The sequence below is a fragment of the Dendropsophus ebraccatus genome, chromosome 8 (genome assembly GCF_027789765.1).
Source record: "Dendropsophus ebraccatus isolate aDenEbr1 chromosome 8, aDenEbr1.pat, whole genome shotgun sequence".
Classification (NCBI taxonomy): Eukaryota; Metazoa; Chordata; class Amphibia; order Anura; family Hylidae; genus Dendropsophus; species Dendropsophus ebraccatus.
In genome coordinates, this window is record NC_091461.1 from 39064897 (window position 1) to 39078306 (window position 13410).

Sequence of the window (13410 nt, forward strand, 5' to 3'; positions counted from 1 at the left end):
GAAATGTAGGTAGACATTTCAAGAACGACCGAAAGATTTTTTATTCAACGAAAAGATTAGCAAATTATTGTTGAAAGACCAACGATTTTTTTTTCGACATGTTCAAAAAAAAAAAGTGAACGACTCAACGACGATTTCGCTGTTGTTGTTCGCTCATTTACAGCTATTCCACAGAACGAATAACGTTAACGAGCGGTCGTTTGAACGATAATCGTTCGAAAAAGTTCCGTGGAATAGGGCTTTTACTACTTGAACATCATCCTTCACTCTATCAGCTCCAAAAACTATTTCACAATAAAGGTTTTTATCCATTTTTTGAAGGCGTTATTATCACACTGTGTGTTATCTCATGTCACACACAGAGAAGCGCTCTTATCTTCCTATCCGCCCTTCAGTACACGTCTTTCATCCCAATCTTCCAGACACATTAGGTCTCTTTCATGCAAGGTTTATGGCCATAGCTGGGTATTCTAGCCATAACAAGTGACAACACATATTCACTTAGATATGCATCACTTGCTTGTCCCCTCTGGACCCCATAATAATCATTTGCCTTCGTTTTCTCTACAGAAAGAGCCGAGATGCAACACATGGGGCCCAACACCTATACAGTACTGTGCAAATATAATAAAATTGGCTACCATATATATACACACACACATACATACTTATGTTCTCTGTATTAATACAGACACTCTTCAAGTCCCTAACCAAAGTGTCAGCGGATGGAGATGACCTGTATGCATACAGTGCGGTATAATAAACCCTGCACTCTACCTAATGAAATCTACATTTGGATCAGTCTGTCGGGAGAGACTACTGGGAAGGCGGTGGTGGTTATACACACAGTAGCTGCCATATAAATAACCCCTCCGCTTCTATCATTGTATTTTCCTGCTCCCTGCAGACTGAAGCGACACAGGGGAAGATTTATCCATACTGTGTCTCTATGGATGTTTGCAATATATCAAAGAAAACGTGGAGCGGCTGATGATGAATAACAGTGATGCCACAGAGCTGTAATACAAGCACAAGCTCTGACCTGTCATGTATGGGCTCCTATGTGCTTTACTATAGTATAAAAAAGGACATTACCAATATTGAAAAACTGAACACATATGTTGACAATGAGAATCCCAGGTCCCTCAAGCTGTGGCTGAGAAAACATAAGCTAAAGCCACAAGGGGGTTAATGGTATCAAAGTGAAAACTGTTTTTCATTAAAATTTATAACATTTCAATTAAAATTCAGATGTCAACAATTCCTCCTATATTCAACTAATAAATGGCTTTATCTTGGTAAATAAAGTTATTTTATTACCTCTGTTGTCCTCAACTTCCTGGTGTTCATCCTGTAATGGACTTTCTGCTCCTGCTATGCACTCTTGATGGGAATTCAGCCAACTCTATCTGTGTGTGAAGCTCTTGTAGGTGCAGTGGGTGGGGTTATAGTGACAAAAGGTGTAGTGAGAGGGAAAAAGAGTTGGCTAAACTACTGTCTAGAATGTACAGCAGGAACAGGAGGTCCACAACAAGATATACATAAGACAGGAAGTGGGGCAATGTACAGTTTGCATTAGAGGCAGAAGAAAGGAATGAAAGACCCCAGAAAGGTGGTAAAAAAAAATTCTTTACCAATATGTGTTTATTTATTAGACAGATGAAAATAGGTTTCATCATAGGACAACCCCTTAAACTTGAGAAGCTCAGTTTCAGATGTAGAGAAGCAGCTGTCACAATGGCCAATGGGACGTGACAATTTATGAGCTAACATCTTATTACCTACTATGGGTGCAAATCATCTGTCTATCCTTGTGCTAGAATAAAAGAATGCTGGCGAGACCTCAATATCATACCGGGTTACTCCTATAGGACTGCGTTATTCATATGAACAATGTTGAAATATGGATCATATACAACATATTTACAGTCAGACTACAAAAATAAGAATTACAGTGGTACCTCGGTTTAAAAGTAACTTGGTTTAAGAGCGTTTTGGTTTAAGAGCTCACAGTTTTTCAAAATTGTGACTTGGTTTAAGAGCATTGCTTTGGTTTAAGAGCTCCCTGTACTGGGTGGGAGGGGGAGTGGAGGAGGGGCATGGCCTGCATAGCGGGGTCTACAGCACTGTACTCTGGCCCAGGAAGTCTCCCTCACCTTCCAAATCATAGCAGATCCACTTCAGGCTGGGGCTTGCATCAGGGGACAGGACTGTGGAGGTAATCTCTCCATAGCTGTAACCCCTCTTTCCCCGGACAGAGAGTGCTGCTATACTGTGCCCACATCTGCCCTGCTCATTCCTTCATGCTCCCTGCAGTCTCTGTCAGCCCTTGTGTTTCCCATCCTCTCCATTACTGTACAGTAATTTATAATATCACATATTCTGCTGTTTCTGAATGTTTGTTTCATTTGTTTTACATGTTATTCAGAATAAAAAATGATTATTTTTAGGGTGTGGAACCAATTGTCTGCATTTCTATGATTTCTTATGGGAAAATTTGCTTTGGTTTAAGAGTGGATTTGGATTACAAGCGCGGTCCCAGAACGAATTATGCTCGTAATCCAAGGCACCACTGTAAAGGGGACCTTCAGTGATTTTTTTTCTTCTTTCAAATCAACTGGTGTCAAAAAGTTACATAAGTTTGTAATGTACCTCTATTTAAAAATGTCAAGTTTTCCAGTACTTATCAGCTGCTGTATGTCCTGCAGGAAGTGGTGTATTTATTCCAGTCTGACACCGTGCTCTCTACTGCCACCTCTGTCCATGTCAGGAGTTGTCCAAAGTAGGAAAGGTTTTATATGGGAATTTGTTACTGCTCTGGGCAGTTCCTGACACAGAGGTGGCACCAGAGCACTGTGTAGACTTGCAAGAATACACAACCTCCTGCAGGACATTCAGCAGTTGATAAATACTGAAAGACTTGAGATTTTCAAATAGAAGGGACTTATGCTGCGTTTACACGGAGTGATAATTCGCCCAATCTTTAAACAATTTTAAACCAACAATTTGGTTTTTCTAACGATTGGCATTTAGACGAATAAATCGTTAGAAAATTTGAAAGAAAAACAGTTATTGCGATCGTTTTTAAGATCGCTTAAGCCCATCTTTAAACATAGGGTGAATCTTTGAAAGACTGTTTACACAAAATGATCTGCGAATTTTTAGCGAATGACGATTTGAGAACATGTTGAATGATCAAAATGAACGATTTCTCGCTCGTTGCTCGGTCGTTTGCTGTATTTACATGGTACGATTATCGCTAAAATGCGATCGTTATTGCGAAAATTCGAACGATAATCGTTCCATGTAAATGCAGCATTACAAATCTGTTTAACTTCCTGACAATAGTAGATTTTGGGGGGGAACATTTTTACTGGAGTACCCCTTTAACCGAGGTTCAGAACTGTAAACTCAATGGGGGAGATTTAGCAAACATAGTGCAAAGTGAAACTGGCTCAGTTGCCCCTAGCAACCAATCAGATTCCACCTTTCATTTTCGAAAGAGCCTGTGAGGAATGAAAGGTGGAATCTGATTGGTTGCTAGGGGCAACTGAGCCAGTATCACTTTACACCATGTTTGATAAATCTCCCCCAATATGTAAAATAGGTTGACAATGCAGACAACACCATAAAAGGCCAATTATATTATGTTTTGAATTCTTCTCTGGTATACATATACAAACAGATATTCTGATGTCTACCATAGTGTACCAATTGGAGGGCAGTAAACTCTAATAAACTAATATATACTCACTAATAGGCTTTATTGACTTAACGTCTATGACAGGCCCTTCAGCTGTTGCAAAACTACAAATCCCATCATGCCTGGGCAGCCAACGCTTTAGCTTTGGCTGTCCAGGCATGATGGGAATTGTAGTTTTGTAACAGCTGGAGGGCCTGAGTTTGATACGTGTGGTCTATGACCATGCTGTGAACACACACATATATATATATATATATCTATATATATATATATATATATATATATATATATATATATATAGATATATATAAATATATATCTATATATATATATATATATATATATATATATATTATATATATACACACACACACACATATACATATCGGTTTGGTGTTAGAAAGCTGAATTTGCCATGTAGCTCATTGGAGATGAATCACTTGGTTGGATAATGTAGTAAACTTACCCACACTGCCATACATACCACAGAATATTAGCACATCATCATCTAATACGGATGTTGGGACAAAAGACAAACTCAGCATTGCTACATCGAAATCATTTCTCAGTCAAAACCGTTTAGAAAAAGATGAATTTTGCCAATGCGGCTCCAGGAACAGATTTGTTTTCTGGCCTGAAGACTAATAACTCTAAATCAAGCAGGATTTACACAACAAGCATAAGGATCAATGGTATTATTAAAGAATGAATTAAACGCATTGACCTACAGTACAAACAATTACTGCATTACTGTCTCATAGGGAGCAGGAAATGGACGTTGAGGTTTGATGCCCAGGGCTAGCATTGCTGGCTGTCCATGGTCGTATATTTCCGGGGTCTCAGCCATCATAAAATAAACAAGGTATTGTGTCTGTATTGTATTTAAAAGGGGTTTGTCTTAGATCAGAGATCACATAGTCACTGTGGATTCCTCTTCAGAAATGCTTTGCAGCCAACCATACATATCCCTGGCAGAAGATGGTACAGACTACAGTAGGTTCATTACACCCAATGTGCCCACACAAGCGTGCAGTAATACATGTTGGTACACGCTGACCGGCACAGTGTTGTTTTAGCGTAGGGACTCGTGGGCCAGGGGACCTGCACGTGGTACATGGGGCAAAATGGTTTGATTAAATTATATACCAACATCCTGGCGTTGGTTTTTAAATATAGCTGAGAGGCATTAGTGTCAGCCATAGGTGTGAGGTGCAACCACTCCTTTCTCTCTAGGCCTGTATTTTGTTCTACCTTTTCTGAGTGGCTTGCACTCCTCCTTGTAAGACCCATGTGACCTCAATCAGCAGGAAGCACCTGTGCACATATGGTAAGTACCTCCCTTTTCTCACATTCTACCTACTGGTGCATTGGTGAGTAGTAACACCTTGTTCACACTTGTGTTGCTTGGCGGGTGCCTTCTCCAACGGTCGGCCCTTTGGGGTTTGGTCTTGTGACAGTGGGGTTGCAGGACCATTTCTAGGACTCCCTCCCCTGTTGTCGTTTGCTTTGCGGGGTTGGCGGTCGCTGACCGACACAGTGTTGTTTTAGTGTAGGGATTCGTGTGCAAGAATCCTGGCGTTGGTTTTTAAATATAGCCGAGAGGCACTAATGCAAGCCATGGGTGTGAGGTGCAGCCGCTTGTTTTTCTCTAGGTCTGTGTGCAGCATTACAAGTTGGTACACTTATCTGGCCTATCCTACTGCCAACAAACCCACCCCGACAATCAGCTGACAGAAGAGGCGACAGCGCTTGTATTAGTGCTCAGTCTCTTCATCCCTTACCAGGCACAGCTCCATATATTCAATAGTGGATGCAACTGGTATTGCAGCTCAGCTAGTTGGGGGAGGGAGGAGGCTTGCATGCTGAGGTTCAGAAAAATTTGCTTGACACTGGATCTCTTAGCATTATATGGAGACATGTGTCTGGCAAGTAACAATGTCCTGCAAAACCTTGTTGAAGGAGTTCTCCAACGAATATCTTTTTCTTTCAAATCAAATGGTTTCAGAAAGTTATATAGATTTGTAATTACTTCTATTTAAAAATCTCAATTCTTCCCATACTTATCAGCTGCTGTGTGTCCTGCAGGAAGTGGTGTATTCTTTCCAGTCTGACACAGTGCTCTCTGCTGCCACCTCTGTCCCAGACAGGAACTCTCAGACAGTTCCTCTCTCAGACAGAGGTGGCAGCAGAGAGCACTGGGTCACACTGGAAAAAATACACCACTTCCTGGAGGACATACAGCAGCTGATAAGTACTGGAATACTTGATATTTTTTTTAAAAGAGGTCATTTACATATTAATATAACTAGTTATGCTAGTTGATGCTATATTTTCTGCAGAAGGTGGTGTATTCATTCCAGTCTGACACAGTGCTCTCTGCTGCCACCTCTGTCCCTGTCAGGAACAGCCTAGAGTAGTAGCAAATCCCCATAGAAAACCTTTTCTGCTCAGGACAGTTCCTGACATGGACAGAGGTGGCAGCAGAGAGCACTGTGTAAGACTGGAAAGAATACACCACTTCCTGCAGGACATACAGTAGCTGGTAAGTATGGGAAGACTTAATATTTTTAAATAGAGGTAAATTACAAAATCTATATAACTTTCTGAAACCAGTTGATTTTAAAGAAAAAGATTTTCATCAGAGTACCACTTTAAATATTATGTAGCTTAGACATTCTAGTCTTCTGTTTTCCAGATTCTGAAAAAGTCCAACAATAGGGGCTGTGTGGTGTGTATAATGCCATAAATATATCTAGCAACCTGGAAACCCAAGATGATGAACCCAGTGAGAGAGCTGATATAATGATGTATATTGATGCATGAACCGGTGAGCGCTGTAATATAATGGCTGACATTATAAGAGTGGGGGAAGAAACAGATGCAACCAGGAAAAAAACCAAAGGGAATTTCTAACATCCTGAGGGGAAAAGTAACAACATGCAAATCTGAAATGAAGCAAAAGTTCTGTATAATCCTGGATGCACGTCCTGTGTCAGGATTAACATATGACGAAATGTGGAATTTCCAGCTCTTTTGTGCTTAACGTACAGTAATTGGATTGGATTAAAATATAACTTTGCTTAATAAAGCTGAAGACTGGCCCAAACAAGTTAAGAAATGCGTTACCAAGTAATTCCAGGAAGCCCCAGCTCTGTTCATCCTGAGCTTCCTGGTTCATGAAAAAATACAGATAAGTATTTCTGCCTAATGTTAATATCTACCCCATGCAAAGACAGCTGACATGGCTACTACTAGTGCTTGTCTTCCAGCAAATAGTTTGCCGCTATTCCGCCTCCTGCTGCTGTCCCTGCTGTGCTGTACGAGTGTGCTGTGATGAGCATCCCCTGGTGGCTGGAAGCTGCCATACCATACACTGTCCCTGCTGTGGTGAGCTCCCCCTGGTGGCCAGAAGCCGCCATACCGCACGCTCTGTCCCCGCCGGACATGTGACATGTAAATTTTTCTTCATGGAAAAATAAATATGAGACGCTGTCTTTTTTTGATAGTTGTGATAGTGAAACGATTGTTACCAGAGCACTTACAACTATTAATGATAAAGCGAATGCTTGCTGGTGAGTGCTGGGGCTTCATCCTATAATACTTATGACGTCTCTGTGACTGCGCGTTCCAAGCAGTGTATATAGCGGGCAGCTCCAGATGGAAACACTGGGATAGTGACTGGGAAAATCATAGCAGTGACAGCCCCATGACTGTCGGACTCTTATGATAACACTGGGGCTTGCATCTGGAGGAACATGCTTCTTTTCTATGGTAAATGCTGGGTCACCAATGACTGTTTTGCACATATGTGGAAATTATATAAGGCTTTTGTAACCCGAGTAAAGTCTTGAAGCAAAGGACTTGAGCAATGAGAAGAAATACTGAACTGTGGTCTAAAATTCTGAAGAAATGTGCATATGTCTGCAAGATACGAAAACCACCCTGTCTGGTTATGTAGAGAAAACCTTTATATTCAACACCAGATCTTAAGACCTATATCTGGATAGTGAGGGTCCTGATATACTATTGTCTGACATTTTACTTGTCTCACAACAGAGCAGAAGAAAAGTCTATTCATTAGATATCATACATGGGTAATGACATCTAAAGGCCCTCATGGATAAACATTTGTATGGGGGATAAAGTGCAGGAAAGCACACACTCTATACTTACCTGTACCATAAAATAGAATACCAATCTATACCTACATAGAACACTTTAGGCATCCATCTATATCGTTGCGCCTGGTGGTTCTCATATAGTGAATGGGCACAGAGCTGACTGTCAATCAAGCAGGGATAGGGATAGAAAGGGGGGCGAGGAGGTGTTACACTTCAGAAGTTTGGGAAAGCCTCTTTGACTCTTTGTATCAGAGAATAATAGCATAATTCTATGTTCTGGAAGTACAGACAGATAAATGAAAGGTACCACGTGTCTCCCTGATCTAAGAGCTATCTAACAGCGTCAGCAGTTTATAATATGAATTGTAGCCGACAGAGTTATTTAATACTTAGTGACTTAAGCCGCTTTTACATGGAGGAGCAAGGGAGTGCTGACCTATCAGGTCAGCGCTAAATTGCTCCTTGTTCCCCACTCGCTGCTGTCGCTATTACACGTGTCGGCAGTTAGCGGGTAAGTGCAGGGGGGGCCACAGGGAGCTGCCCGGGTGATCACTAGATTACCCGAGCAGCCCATAGAAGAAAGCCACGGTCTGCTGCTGCTCCTTTTACATGAAGCAATGGCAACATATCGCTGCTATCCTCATCGTCGCTGTTTCAACACGTTGAAAGACAAGGATTAGCCGACATTGTGCATGCCGGCTGATCGTTGTTTTCTATTACACTAAGTGATTGTCGACCGTATCGCCCAAATACGGCCAATAATCGCTTTGTGTAATAGGGCCTTTCGTCTCTCAGCTGGCTATCCACATTAGACTAAAGATAGGCCAAGAATCTCATGTGTACGGAGTTCTCCTGCATGACCCCAGACAGCAGATATTGAGAAAAAGTAGGCTCAGACATGCCGGATTTCAACACAATACTATGGTGCTGAGGGACAGAAGCAGCCAGCTGTGGCTTACAGCTCTCACCTTACTGCTAGAGATGAACAAATCGCCCGTCTATACAAAGCAAATCGCTTCATTTGATCGGCAAGCTGGGAGACGTTTCCCAGGACTGGATTCAGCTTTTCCTGGGACCCAGGGAGGAGCGGCACAGAGTTGAAAGGCAGCCAGCTGATAAGCCGCTTGTCAATTTAACAAAGCGATTGGCTTAATTTAGACGGCGATATGCTCATCTCTACTTGCTGGGATAAACATGCGGAACTTAGCGCAACGTAATGTAATGTCTGATGACACCAAAACTGCTTCTGCCTCCAGTAGAGTAAGTGTGACTTGCAGCATCCCCAATGATGAAAACACCTTGTGCAACTGTAGCATGAATGAAAATGGTATAAAAAGTCACCACAAGCCCCAGCCCTGCAGCTAATAGTCGTCATACCTAATTCAGACCACCACATGGTTGGGCTAAATATACTAGTGCATGAGCCGCCATGGGCAATGGCCCCCAACTGTAGCCAATGGGGGGTGAAGAACAGGAGCCCCCCCCCATCTATGATGTTCATATAATGCTTTACATACCATATGTTTCATCCCCTGCCATAACGGACATTGTCTGTGAACACGTGAGGCTGCTATGTTAGTGACGTAGGCTTGAAGAGAAGCCCCCGTTATATATCTGGGTACTTTCATTTGTATACAACATATATAGCCATGCATGAAATTACCCAGTAATTGGAAAGGAAAATATCAAAGCCAATTGTAATTTGTTTTGTAAAGAATATCTGACCCCTTACAGATCAAACTCCGTGACCACCTCCCAATGTAATTACAGCTAGGAAATAATTATAAAGCTAATGGCGGAGGAAGGAGGGCAGCCGGCTAACTCTTTCACTGCCGGATTCTGACACACAGCTCTGGTGACCAATTCAGGTGCTCAGTTCTTTGGTGCCCGGAGACTTCAGCTCTGTAGGGACACTGGTGAGTACTTCATCTCATGTTCCATTGCTTATTTTTGGGTTTTCTTAGGGCCAGTTCACACGGAGTAAAACTGGCAGAATTCCGGGACGGAACTCTCCGCTGCGGAATCACGCCAAACTCATTGTAATACTGGCTGTCTATGGGAGGGCATGTGCGCCTCCTCTCTCCACATATGTCAATTCTTCCAAGCAGAGAGGCGCATGCCCTCCCATAGACAACCAGTATTACATTGAGTTTGGCTGGACAGTTTTACTCCGTGTGAACTGGTCCTTAAAGGGACAGAAACTTGGCCAATCACAACACAGCACATACTCCTCTTTGCTAAAACATGACATTGTGCTGGTCACAGTGCACTGGGCTCAACAGTCGAGCACAGTGGTAAAGGGATGATTTCCACCAGGGATGGGGAACCTTCCGGCCTCCAGCTGTTGCAAAACTACAATTCCCATCATGCCTGGACAGTCGAAGCTTTAGCTTCGACTGTCCAGGCATGATGGGAATTGTAGTTTTACAACAGCTGGAGGGCCTAAGGTTTCCCATGCCTGATTTACACAGTGCTACAGATAGATAGACATAGGGTTACTGATGCACTAGCTTTGCAAGGCGATTGTTTGCAGAAACGAAAGAAACAGCAACAGCACCGAAAGGAAGGGGTTACACGCAGCACTGGGTTGCAACTGATGCTGAGAGGGTAAAGGGAAGAAGATATTGAAGTACCATGGACATGCCGGTATTTACACAAAGAACAGCTGTCCTGAGCTTATTAGTGTTCCTAAATGAGAAGGAAGCCTTGATTTACCTTTCAGGAACAGTGTACATAATCATACAGACTGACTCAGCTTGCAGATACACAGCCCAGGCACACTCTCTCCTGTACATGGTACATGATAAACCCTGCAGCTGTTACTAGAGACAGATTTCCCCCGACAACAGGCAGCGGACAGCAGATTGCAGACTGCTAGTGGCCAGTACTTTAGAGCTGTGGACATTATCCCACACCATATATACCTGCTCAGCTCCTCCTGTTCTATAACATAATGTACATAGATTGGACTGCATTTTTAACGTGACATGTTCCCTTCAACACCTCCCCGATAGCTAAGACACCAACCATTCATGCCGATTACATTTGTACAACTCTATAAAGTGTAACAGACGCCAGTGAACCGGAGCAGAAAAGCTGCCTATAGTGCGATATACTCACAGAACACCGGCACGAATCATTACATTGTAGTAACAGGTAATAGGTACGCTGTCATTTGCACATTTTCTATGAACAAGACTGAAGTCGAGAACCAGTGACTCAACTATAGATGGTTTCCAGCACAGTCATGTCACTTACTTTACCCCCCTATAGCAGAGAGCTGCTTAACCCCTTCTTGGCCAGTAAAGGCCAAATAACGAATAGCGACTGCCAATAAGCAATCGCCAAGTCAGCCATCTTGTCACGGATCGAGGTGACTGTAAGGATTTGGGTTGCTATTTGCATTTTGATGCGATCAATGTGTCAGTCAATGACGTTTGTATCTCACTGACATCAGCAGAATATTATATCCTATACTCCGCTCTGGATACATGGAGGAGCTGTAATCACGGCCGGATTTATAATAGTCACTTCCAAAGAAAATACCATGTATAGGGTTACCCTGCAAGCAGAAATTATACTATTTGGGGACATATACTGTACAACAATACAGCGCTATAAGATTTCCCCCCAGTATAAGATGCTATATACTGTATTACACCTGTACTGCAATGACATAGGGGCACATTGGGTTCTGCCCCCTTAGGCAGCTGTCACAGGGGTGAATTTTCCTGGGGTCAACAACAAAGGTTCAGCAATGAAAGGGTTAAATGCAGAGACAGGTAGAGGTGATTGCATTGTGCATGGAGGAGGCAGAGGGGCAGGATAGGTAGAGGGCAGGTTACTAAGAACAACCCCCAGTGCAGGGCACTAAAGCCTGCTCCACCTGTGCAGCTCTTACCGTCTGGATCACAGCAGCGGCTCTCAGGACAATAGATCCCTGATAGATCCCGGATCAGCAGCCCAGCAGGCTCCCGGCTTCCTCTGCCCGATCAGCTACAAGACATACGCAGGTTCCTCTGGACTCACAAAGACAACGCGCTGCTGGGAAGTGGAGCTCACACGTTATTAGCACACAGGTAGCGCCTCACGCACTCCCCCTAGTGGCCGCACGAGAGCTAGCACAGCTTATTGCTGATACAGAGCAGTATAGGAACAGGGACAGGAGTGTCCCCACCTGGGGTGCAACTACAATGCCCATCATGCTCTGGAAGCTTTTCTTGTAGTCCTACAAAATTAGGATCACTTATGTTTACACTAGAGAAGATTCTGTTATCATAATAAATATAAATAAATATATAGTATAGACTAGAAGTGAGACGTCATACACAGCTACTAAATTATATTGATTCATATAGAAATTATTATTTGAAAGCCATAAAGTGTCTTCCCAATCTAACAATTTTTTCCCACTTTTTATTCTGTGATACATCAGGCTTTATTTTTATATCATTTATATTTTATGCTGCGTTTACACGGAACGATGGTCGTTCGAATTTTCGCATGAACGACGGCATTTGAGCGATAATCATACCGTGTAAACACAGCAAACGATCAAACGACGAGCGCGAAATCGTTCATTTTGATCTTTCAACATGTTCTTAAATCGTCGTTCGCCGTTGGCTGATGGCTTTCACCGATTTACCCTATGTAAAAGATGGGCTTAAGCGATCTTAAAAATGATCGCAATAACTATTTTTCTTTCGAATTTTCAAACGATTTTTCGAACGATTTATTCGTCTAAATGCTGATCGTTATAAAAACCAAATGTGCATCCCCTCTCCGTTCAGGCCACTTGATTTTTATTATTTTGTTTTATTTATTTTATTTTTTGTTTCATAGTATACATAATTTTATTTTACATATTGTGCCCTTCATAGGTTCATAAATTCATGAAGCCTAAAAGGCGACATTTTCACACCATAAACCGTTTTTTTTTTTACTAGCCCTATTTACAAGATGGCTGCATGGCTGATCTACATGGCCTGTGTACGGCTGCAAATGATTGACGCTTGTAGCATCTTTACAAATCACAATAAATTGCGCATTTCGAGAGATGTGTGACCAATAAAGATGATTTTCCTGGCCACATAATAGTTTGCTCGCTTGTCGGCTGATCTCCGACACTTTTACACTGCCCGATTAAAGGTTGAATGAGCATTCCTAGTACCGTAAAAATCATTGATGTGCGATTGATTACACACTGCAAGAGAGCCGATCTCACTGCTTGCTGCATGTTTGCAGCCATACCCAGTTGAATAAGGGGTCCTCTAAAATGGCCCTTACTCTGCTAAGACCCAGCAGTAGAGATGAGTGAATTTAAAGTAAAAACGAAGTGAATCCCTTTGTTAGCACAGCAGGTGATTTAGCAGCTGGCTGCCTTTGAAGACTGTGCCGCTCCTCCCTGGGTGCCTGGAAAACCTGGATCCAGTCCTGTGAAATTTTTCTCAGTTTCCCAAGACTTAAACCAGCTTTTCCCAGCACCCAGAGCGGTGCAGCACGGACTTCAATAGCAGCCGATTGATAAGCCGACTGCTGAGCTAACAAAGGGATTCGCTTTGTCTTTACTTCCTGTAAATTTGCTCA

The 13410-nt window shown here is 42.5% G+C and overlaps 1 protein-coding gene across 2 annotated transcripts in view; it reads right to left on the minus strand.

Moving 5' to 3' along the window:
* SEMA4G (semaphorin 4G) overlaps positions 1 to 11880 on the minus strand; it is a 176555-nt gene extending 164675 nt beyond the window's left edge. Inside the window, exon 1 of one of the 2 annotated variants that reach the window (XM_069980193.1) lies at positions 11726 to 11880. The gene's annotated coding sequence lies outside the window, so the exon portion shown is untranslated. Of the gene's footprint in view, positions 1 to 10944; positions 10967 to 11725 lie in introns of those variants that run through there. The other variant, XM_069980195.1, reaches the window with a different exon arrangement.
* Positions 11881 to 13410: the final 1530 nt, after the last annotated feature.